The sequence below is a fragment of the Salmo trutta genome, chromosome 26 (genome assembly GCF_901001165.1).
Source record: "Salmo trutta chromosome 26, fSalTru1.1, whole genome shotgun sequence".
Classification (NCBI taxonomy): Eukaryota; Metazoa; Chordata; class Actinopteri; order Salmoniformes; family Salmonidae; genus Salmo; species Salmo trutta.
Genome location: NC_042982.1, coordinates 12,959,498 through 12,969,870, shown reverse-complemented (window position 1 = coordinate 12,969,870; position 10,373 = coordinate 12,959,498). Strand labels below are relative to the sequence as shown.

Here is a 10,373-nt window from a genome sequence, read left to right as displayed (position 1 = left end):
TTCCGCCCTTTTCCAGACTGGTTTTCTCACTTAACAGAGTTACTCCATCATGCGGTGCTGTTTTTACTGCTTTGATATTAAACCCGAGGTAATATTGCAGCTGGCGTAAAACTAAAACGAATAAATCAAAGTTAAAGCCTGCTTGGTGTTTTTTATGTCTGCCTGTTTTTCCCACACGGGTCTTCCCCATTTTTTTTGCAGCGTTACTGGGTCATTTATCCCTCACCGGGTTCCTATTCCTCCAGGCGGGTCACCACATAAGCTCTCCCGGACCCCTGCTCCGTGGCCTTGATGGTTTGGCTGAGCTCATGGCTTCCTTTTATGACAGGTGTGATGGTGGCATCCCCGCTGGGGATCAGCATACCTCGTGTATGCACTGCCTGGGTTTCAGCCACATGGAGAGGGCGGTGGAACGCCCTACTGGATGCCTGTTTTGTGTGGTGTTCTCAGAATGCCTGGAGGCCATGCACGAGTGGGTCGGCCAGGCTCGGGTTCAGGCTGTAGACGAGCTCCCTCCCTCAGGAGTGGTGCACCAGTGAGTTGTTAGTCCCTTTACTGGGCCCAGTACCCCTCCCAGGAAGCGTGACCGGAGCCACCACAGGCAGAACAATCTGCTGCCAGTCCTGGACGGGGGCAGGAGTCGGACCGCTGGACCACCTTGAACGAAGGGCGCATGCCCTGCGTCAGGAGGTTGATAGCTTTGATGGCGACGAAAGCTGTTCCCTGTTGGCCAGTGATAGGCTGTTCCTGGAGGACGATGCTGGCACTGTTCACCACCGTGAGCGGGGCTACCAGGCTGACAGGCCATCAGAAGATGGCAGCGGGGCTTCATATCCCCCAGTAGCTCGAGAGGCTATGAGGAGCCTACTCAATCGGGTAGCCACTGCACTGGACATCAAACTGGTGGACAGTGATGACTCTCCATCTGTCCTCATCTCTGCTGAGTTCCGCGAGGCCTTGCAGGAGAGCTGGGACTCTGACAGGGGGCTCTTCTGACTCACAGCAGAGACTGAACCATGGAGTTATGTTGTGGGCACAGAGTCACTCGGCCTCCGGGAGTACCCGACCATGGACACCATGATAGCTCCCAGACTGGGAGATTATAGGGCGGAACCCGCAACTGAAGCCGGGACCCCCCCCCCCAACTTGAAAGCCACATATGGGTCCCTGTGCTCTCTTGGCTGCCTTACCAACGCGGCCATGCTGCTGCAGGCCTACCTGCAGACTCTGTTGCTACGACTGTAGGGCACAGAGGAGCTCCTCTGGGAAGCAATGGAGTTGTCTCACCTGCTTTCCCTGCTCCAGAGGGATGTGGCCTGCGCCAACGGACGGCCATTGCGCAGGTGGTTACCTCCCGGCGCCATCTCTGGCTGGCCCAATCCCGTCTGCCAGCTGCTTTCCAGAACACATTTTCCACTCTCCCCATCACCCCAGGCCCAGGGATTGATGACGTTCTGGAGCAGACTGATAAGGTTCGTAGGTACTGGGAGACCCTGAGACAGTTCATGCCGCCTCAAAGTGGGAGAAGGGTGTGGAGTCCCCCTGGTGTTGTGCACAATGCTTGAGGGGTACCGACTCCAATTCCGGTGCCGGCCACTGTCCTTCAGGGGCCTTCGTATCACCACGGTGGCCGACCCCCTGAAGAAGAAAACCCTGCAGCTCAGGCTGGGGGAACTCTGTGGCATCCGAGACCCCACCGCCTCAGTCTGTGGGCTTGGACGGCACCAATGGTCCATGTTAGCACTACAGGAGGGCGTAATGTACACCAGGCAGAGCGCAAGGGCACCAGCTACAACCACAGCATACCAGTTGCGCTGGCGGTTGTTCTGCTCTTGGTGCACTGGTTTTGAGGTTGTGCCCGAGTCATGCGGGGTGCAGTATGTTCTCCAATACCTACAGTCTTGCTTGGATGAGGACTTGGCAGCCTCTACACTGAGAGGTTATTTGGCTGCTATATCTGCCTGCCATGTGGGGTGGATGGACAGGCCAGTGGGGTGCCATCCCTTGGTCTCCAGGTTTATGAAGGGGGTTCGTCGCCTGCGTCCAGCTAGGACCCGCTCAATGACGAACTGGGATCTGGATGTTGGCTTGGCAGCTTTGGCAAAGCCGCCTTTCGAACCGTTGGAGTCTGCCTCCCTGAAACACCTCTCTATGAAGGTTGCTTTCTTGGCCGCGATTTCTTGGTAGCGACTTCCATGATGGTGGTGGGTGAGCTCCATGCTCTTTCAGTAAGTTCTGAGTGCTCCCGGATGGACCCCGGTGGGAGGAGTATATCTCTCCACCCCAACCCTTCATTCCTCCCGAAGGTTCTGTCAGACCGGCTTGTGAATATCCCTTTTATCCTGTCTGTTTACGACCCCCTGGCAGTGGCGGGGGAGTCTGGGCCTCCCTCGGCATGCTGTGCCCTGTGCAGGCACTGGCTGCCTATGTGGAGCGGAGACGGTCAGTGAGAACAACAAACCAGCTCTTTGTCTGCTATGGTGAGAGAGTCCTGGGGGTTGGGTTATCAAAGCAGAGGCTCTCTCACTGGATCGTGGACACGATTACGATAGCATACCGCCTGGCTGGTAGGCCAGTGCTGGGATCTGTGGTGGCACATTCTACACGAGGTGTGGCTGCGTCCTGGGCTCTACTGAGAGGAGTGCCCCTCACTGATATCTGTGCTGTGGCCAGCTGGGCTTCCTCTTGCACCTTTGCTAGGTACTATTGGGTAAATGTGACACCTCCCTCTGCGGTTGGTTCAGCGGTCCTGGGCGTCGCCTCCCCTTCCGGTGGACTGTGCCGGGACCCCCCTTCCACATTGGCGGCCCCTGCGTCTCGGTCCCGCGCTTGGACTTCGCCGCTGGCTGGCCAGGTCCATCTAGCACCGACTAAATCTGGTACGGGTATACCAATATATTGGAGGGATCCAATATAGTGAAACATAACGAAGGTTACGTATGTAACCACGGTTATGTGAGCGTGTCGCGGCCATGGGGTCAACATCGAATATTGTACGAGCTTTCATTGTCTGCTTATATGCCCCCTTTTTTATCCTATGCTTCTGACTTGGCGTACAGGGAGAATGAGATGGGAGCTATCCAATGATTATGGAATATACATAAAGCAATACACTAATGATTCTGAAGTTCTATATTGTCTATTTTGATGAGAGACAGCTTTGGATAAGCAAGAATAATATGATATGTTATTTGAAATGTGAAACCAATCCATTTGTAAAAAAAAAAACTGTAGGTGAAAAAAAGTTTCAGTATGGATGTAGGCTGCTTTGCAAAAGGCTTCATACGCAGAATATCAAATCTGGGTACTGAGATCAACTATTCATTTAAAAAATAGATCAAAGATGGTGTAATGACCTATGAATGTCAACCATTTTGCGGTTGATTAAACCAGTATGTAAATTAAGGAAGTTGATGTAACTTTAGAGCACCATCTTGACAAGGCATACTCCATAAACTTCAGAGTTCGGAAATGGTTGAGTAGACTGGGAAAGTTAGTCATCATGACCAGAACATGAACTACAAAGATATTCTGTTACATACAGCTGGTTCTTAGCAGAGAACATAGCCGTGCAATGCTTCTAAACAAAGTCCCTTTTCATTGTAATTTGAAGAAATGCTGTATGACCAACAGTAACTATTTAAGTATTTCAGAGAAGTAAGTTAGTTGCAGTGTCTGATCTGTGGGGGGGGGGGGCATGGGGACTTTAGAGCTGATGCGAGATGCAGCAGGTAACAGAAAACCTCATGACGCCTCCATTTTTCTCTTTTATTTTTGTATGTTATCCACCCCAAACATATGTTAACAATCAAACGTAATGTCAAACTACTGGTCCTGCTTCGACTCATTTGACAACTTTTGACCCTTGCTCTCTGCCCATCCTTCCTCCCCGATCCTCCCCCCTGTCCCCAGTAGGCTGGACTGGGGCCCTGCCCTGTGGGAAGTGGGACTGTGAGTGTGCCTTCAAGAGCCAGCCGGGCTGCTGCTGTGTGGCCAATGAGATGAGTATGCTGGAGGACCACACCTTCACGCGCATGGTGGACAAATGGGAGCAGTTCACCTGATTGGACAACGACATCGAGGAAGTCACAGGTACTGGAAAATATGTCTGTTTCCTAGTCAGAATAAGTCAGGAACCATGGTAGAAAGCTTGACATATCCCTAATGCTCATGTTCCAGGCTCCTAACTTCTTCTGTTTTCCTTCCCTCTTTCTGTGACTCAGGCAACAATAAGATTACGTTTACCGTGGCGATGAAACCTAGAAGCGACTGCTTCGGGCCCTTCACCAGCAACGTGCCAATCCGCTACTACTTCATCTCTCTCAACCAGGGCAACGGATACAATGACGCTCTGGGTAGGAAGCCACACTGCGTTGTCACATCATTTCCCCACATACTTACTGGATAAATAACATAACACAACCTAAAACACATATACTCGCACACACCTACACACCTACACTCACCTCTCCCTGTGTGTGTCCTCTATCCAGTTACCTTCACCGCCCCCCGCGCCGGCCTCTACTCCTTCTCCTTCACGGCCTACTCCAACGTGGGCGTGGACTGCGAGCGTCTCTACCACAAGGTGCAGCTGATGAAGAACAACGAAGTGGTGGCCTCTGTGTGGGAGGACAACCGGGAGGACACGGAGGACAGCGCCACCCATTCGGTGCTGGTGTCTCGGCGCCAGGGCGACAAGGTGTACGTGGAGCTGCTCTCTGGCAGAAGTCTGTGTGGCAACACCAAGGAGTTCAACAGGTTCAGTGGATACCTGGTCTACCCCTTCACACAGGAGTAGAGGGGAGAGTCATACACACATGAACACACACGTACAGTACATGCATGAATACACACACACACACACACACACAGAAATTCATACATGCATGTGCAAAGACATACGGATATGGCACGCACAAACATATAAACACGCACACATACATGCAGACACATACACCTACTTTGTAACAGATCAACTCACTGGCATACTGAGCATGACAATACAAATGTGATGAAATTATGGAAGCAGATATTCAAACATTGATCGACATCTAAACTCAAATGCAATTCTACAAAGAGCCAGAGCCTCAAATAAATCATGCAATTACAATGTTCCAAGTGTGTCTATTGTGTGTGTGTGTGTGTGTGTCTATTGTATGTGTGTGTGTGTGTGCACCATTGTAACCAATAATATTCCATGTACAGTGAAATTCAGACAGTCTGCCTTTGAAATAGTATTGCTTTGAACAAAATAAAAGCTGGTTGTTACATGAAGCAGGACACATGCCATCGTGTTCTGTTTATTGTTTTTTTAAATGGCCCTTCACAGGTGTGGTCTTTCCATAGGGTCTAAATTAATTCATTTATCTCTAAATGAATGCTGAGTTAATGAATAATAATGATACCTACAACCAAATAGGTATACAAGTTGATGATAATGAGCCTTAGGCTAGCTAACCTAAGTGTTATTATGATTGGCTTGTATTTTGTTGTAGTTAGCATTATTATTTTGAATTTAGTCAGGGTTCCGACAAGTCATGGAATTTCTGTAATATCTTGGCATTTTTAAATGTGCATTTCAGACTGAAAAAGTCATGCGATTTAATTGAATAATTTCAGAAAATTGGGGAATTATAGGTCTACATACGGATCCCTGTTTGGAAATGAATTGAGCCTATCTTGTATTTTCGGTCGTTTTTTTCACATTGCATTGTCCAGTGTGCTTTTGGTCTTTGTCTTGAAAATTCTTATCTGTAGTTCGCAAGTCAATAACCTTTTTATGTATGATTGGGAAACCTGTTTAATATGGGTCGCTAAAGACCACCAGTCCATTTATTTAATACAACAAATCGAGACCAAATTTAGATGAGACCGCATTCGTTCATCTGCAGAAGGGAATTCTGATCCAAAACCACCGCCACCTCTGTTTTGACGACACAGACGCATAACGCTTTCATTGGACAGCAAAATGGTTGTCGCGGCCGAAAGTCAGATCAGAGCAGGCTGGCTCAGGCAAGGGGTGTTTGCCTCAAGTTCTGATCAAAACAGTAGGATAATTATTGTAGTCAGTAACTTAAGTTTACAAGATAAGTATGTAACAAGACATGTGATGAAGGCCTACATTTTAATTTGGTGAATAGAATTTTCATGGGGGGGAAAAGGCGGCAAAGCTCTTGGGAAAAGCGCAGGTCTCGCTCAGAGAAAGGGAAAATATATTTGCATAGGCTACAATACCAATACAATTGGTATCAACTGTGTGAGTGTGCTATAGTTCGACGCGTGTCAATTCATTGGTGGACAGCGCCCTGCTGCTGCGGAAATGGTTCGAGACCCTTTAAGATTGGCAGTAGACTACTTGAGTAAACAATATGGCTTTATCCGCCTGACCTTGTCCCCCGGGACAGGCGAGAGATAAGCCTATGTTTTTAGAAGTTTATCTCTGATTTAGGGAATTGTATGTATTTACTGCTAGCCAAATTAGCAGTTTCTCTTAGTTAATGGCCTATAGGACTTGGTGTCATAATTTAAAATGGACTAAACACTTATCTATTGATTATTTTGTTAATATTAAAGTCTTGACATTGAAATTCATCAACGAAGACCCATAGAACCATAGAAATAGATCAGATCAGAGCAAATGGCCCACATTATAGTAGCATTGTTGCATCATGCCCAGAACACCGAGAAAAGCAGAGAAGTTGTGAAATCTGAATTCAACCTCACTGGGGCAAGATGATATTCATCGGACTTTTCAGTCTCTCAGGTGGATTATTACAGAGCTTCATTGGAACAACTTGAATCAATTATGTTCTTGCAATTTCAACATCATTGGAAAGTTTGAGCCTGTGATCTTCACCATTGGCACAGGTAAGAGTGAAGGTGAGTATGATTGTTATGTTTGTTGCTTCTCCCATTTCTCTGGAGGAGTTTTAAAAAAATGTGTTGTGGAGTCCACCGTAGTGATTACAAACATCAAATCATGTAAAGTAGGCTACATAACAATAACTAGATTGGAAGGCCAGTTTACAATCCCCCGGTACTGGGATACCCAGGTTTGCAATCCCCCGGTACTGGGATACCCAGGTTTGCAATCCCCCGGTACTGGGATACCCAGGTTTACAATCCCCCGGTACTGGGATACCCAGGTTTGCAATCCCCCGGTACTGGGATACCCAGGTTTACAATCCCCCGGTACTGGGATACCCAGGTTTGAGATCCCCCGGTACTGGGATACCCAGGTTTACAATCCCCTGGTACTGGGATACCCAGGTTTACAATCCCCCGGTACTGGGATACCCAGGTTTACAATCCCCACGGGGAGTTGCTCTATTGGTGTTCGCTAAAATCGCTACCTGTGTGGCAGCGAGAAGTTAGTCTATTAGGGGCCATTGGAGAGGTGTGCTCACGTGAGCGACTTGCTATAGTGAAGCATGGGGACAAACCCTCCAGACGTCATGGAACACCTCAACACGTTTTTGTTGGTGTTTTTTTGTGATAGCGTCGTGTTTCCTAGCAAAGAGTGGTGCGGTTTCTAATTAACTGTACATAAGTTAACTGCTTCGCCCTACAGTTAGCCAACGTGCTTACAATTAGTCAGCAACCCGTTTCTACACTTTTAATAGCTATCGCCACTGCTCCAATTGTGGGTAGCAGGTATGCCTATGGGCTGAGAGATCCGCAAGGATTGTTGCACTGTTGCTATTTGCTAAAATCGCTACACTGGTGGTAGTAGTGGGATGGTCTCTTCGGGGCCATTGGAGTGGTGTGCCTACGTGACGTAGGGACTTGCTATAGTGACATATGGGAACACACTCCACCGAACAGAGGGGATAGTGTAACAAACTATACACCGGAAACCTGTTTCAATCCCTCCCCAAAGGGTTAACTGTCATTGTCGCAGTGGTTTGCAGGTCTGCCTACATAATGGGATACGTAGGCAATCCCTACCAAAAGATCTGCAAGAGGAGTTGCACTGTCACTGTTTGCTAAAATCGCTACAGCAGCAGCGGTGGAACTGTACCTTGGGGACCATCAGGCTGGCCATACAATAGTTATAATCGTAATGCAACATTTTATCATACAAATATTTATTCAGCTTGATCAAATAAAGAACAAATGTTGTCTGAATGAAAAGAGGTGGTTGGCTAAAAAATAAAACGATATTGCCTCCTTGGAACGACTAGAGTTTATTCACCACGTTCTGCCTGATGGACTCTGTCGCCGCACTGTGGATGATGACAGTTAAGCCTGAGTCAAGAAAGATCCACCAGGTAAAGAATATAATGCAGCTCATACCTCTTACGTATTCCATGTGTAATAGATGATAATATAATGTTATGCACAGTAATAACAATGAGAAAAACGTACTACTACTGGTTGTGGGTTTTTCTATGTAAACCATTGTTTCTAAGGTTTTCTTTGTTGCTTTTTCTTTGAGTAGCAGGTAGTTTGTGAGTGTTTACAAACAAACTACTTCAGGGAGTGACCTATGCAAGTCCCAGGGTCAGCTGGCCTGGCTGTCCGTACCTGGTAAGGGCCCCTTGCAGGGTTATACAGTCCACTCACTGCCTCATGAGCATTGTGGAGCTACTGGAAGATCTCAGAATGTGATCTTCACTATTGCCAGTGAGGAGAGCGACTATGATTTTGATGTTGTTGCCTCTACCATGTTTTTAGGCAAGTCAGTTAAGAACAAATTGTTATTTACTATGACGGCCTAGGAACAGTGGGTTAACTGCCTTGTTCAGAACAACAGATGTTTACCTTGTCAGCTCAGGGATTTGATCTAGCAACCTTGCGGTTACTGGCCCAACACTCTAACCACTAGGCTACCTGCCTGGAGGACTTTCACAGATCTGTTATGGATTCCACCAAGAGCTGGGATGAGACCCATGACATCATGAGAGTATTACAGTAAACTGGTTGAAAAGAGGGATGCATTGAATGTAGATATTGGTGAAAGGGACCGCAACATGTAAGTAGAACCATTTAAATTGTTCTCAAAAAACGAATCAAACCAAAACAATTTATAATCAAAGTGTTCATTGGTACCAAATTCAGTTATGTGAGGCGATTACATACACAAATCATGTGTGATAAAGTAAGCTACAAAACAGTACATGAACGAATCATAATAATTGAAAACAATTTCAACAAATTTGGGCCGGGATTCAATCAATGGCGCATTGTCGAACAAGCACACTGCACTTGACTTCTAAAGGTAATGTATGCTTGAACCCAAGTGTGATAAAACACCTTGAGCCCTATTAAGTCAGATACGGTATAAGTAAGGAAGCGTTGCCTGAGGCAGAATGGTCCATAGGGCAGGAACCCTATCTCTTGATTCTGTAGCGTGACACAGTTTGATGTACAAGTATACCTCCTGGATAGGACACCAGACTATCGCTGGGCCTTACCAACAAACCATCTCCTTAATGCTGAGAGCCAAGCAGAAAGGCATCGGGTACCATTTTTAGAGTTTTTGGTATGACTCAAACCGGGTATCAAACCTCCAACCTTCCAATCTCAGTGCGGACACTCTAACCACAAGGCCACTGAGTTGGTTAAAATAAGTATATCTTAGAATCTAAAATAATGTAAACCTAAACATATTTAACACTGTTTTATTCACCAAAATAATCAAAATGCTCATTCATGCAGTGTATAAAAGAATGCCAGACAAACCCAGAAACCAGCTTTGATTGAATAGGCCCCACTGTAATGTTAGTAGCCATCGCAGATACATAATACACTCACTGTGTACTGTTTAACTGTTGGCTCATTTTGCCCACTAGAGGGCACATGTAACCCCAAATACTGTATTTCCTGAAATGGAAAAAAAGCAATGAGATGTTGAGCTCGAGAGATTATGGGGGATATTGGATGACATAGTGTACATGTCCTCTGGCGGCATTGTGTAACCCTGTAAACATATGTCATCTCTCACTGTTTATCCTAATTTATTATAAACCAGCGAGGGGCTAGATGTAAGCAAACTCCTCCACTCTTATAAACTCACTCTGACGTATGACCCTACGCACACATACACAAATGCCGAACATCCACACACATGCACACGCTCACATCAGATTAAAATCTCAGAGACGTGGCGATCATTCCAGGAGACTGGGATTTAAAGTGAATGAGAGAGTGCTGCTTTGACATGACAATATGCATACTGTTACAGGTTCGTCTTGTTTCAATAAATGTATTGATGATTATTGAATGGTAATAGATCCATAGTGCACAGTATCATATGCTAAGGCACCCCTGTACATTTACCATTCAGAAGGCGATGACACCGTAAGAACACTCTGGTTGCATAGAAAAGCTGTGTGTCTTTTAGTCAAGCAAAACTCGTCAGCGGTTGCGGT

The 10,373-nt window shown here is 46.7% G+C and overlaps 1 pseudogene; it reads left to right on the top strand.

Moving 5' to 3' along the window:
• Window positions 1-2,370: 2,370 nt before the first annotated feature.
• On the top strand, window positions 2,371-5,280 carry LOC115163140 (uncharacterized; annotated as a pseudogene).
• The last annotated feature ends 5,093 nt before the right edge of the window (window positions 5,281-10,373 follow it).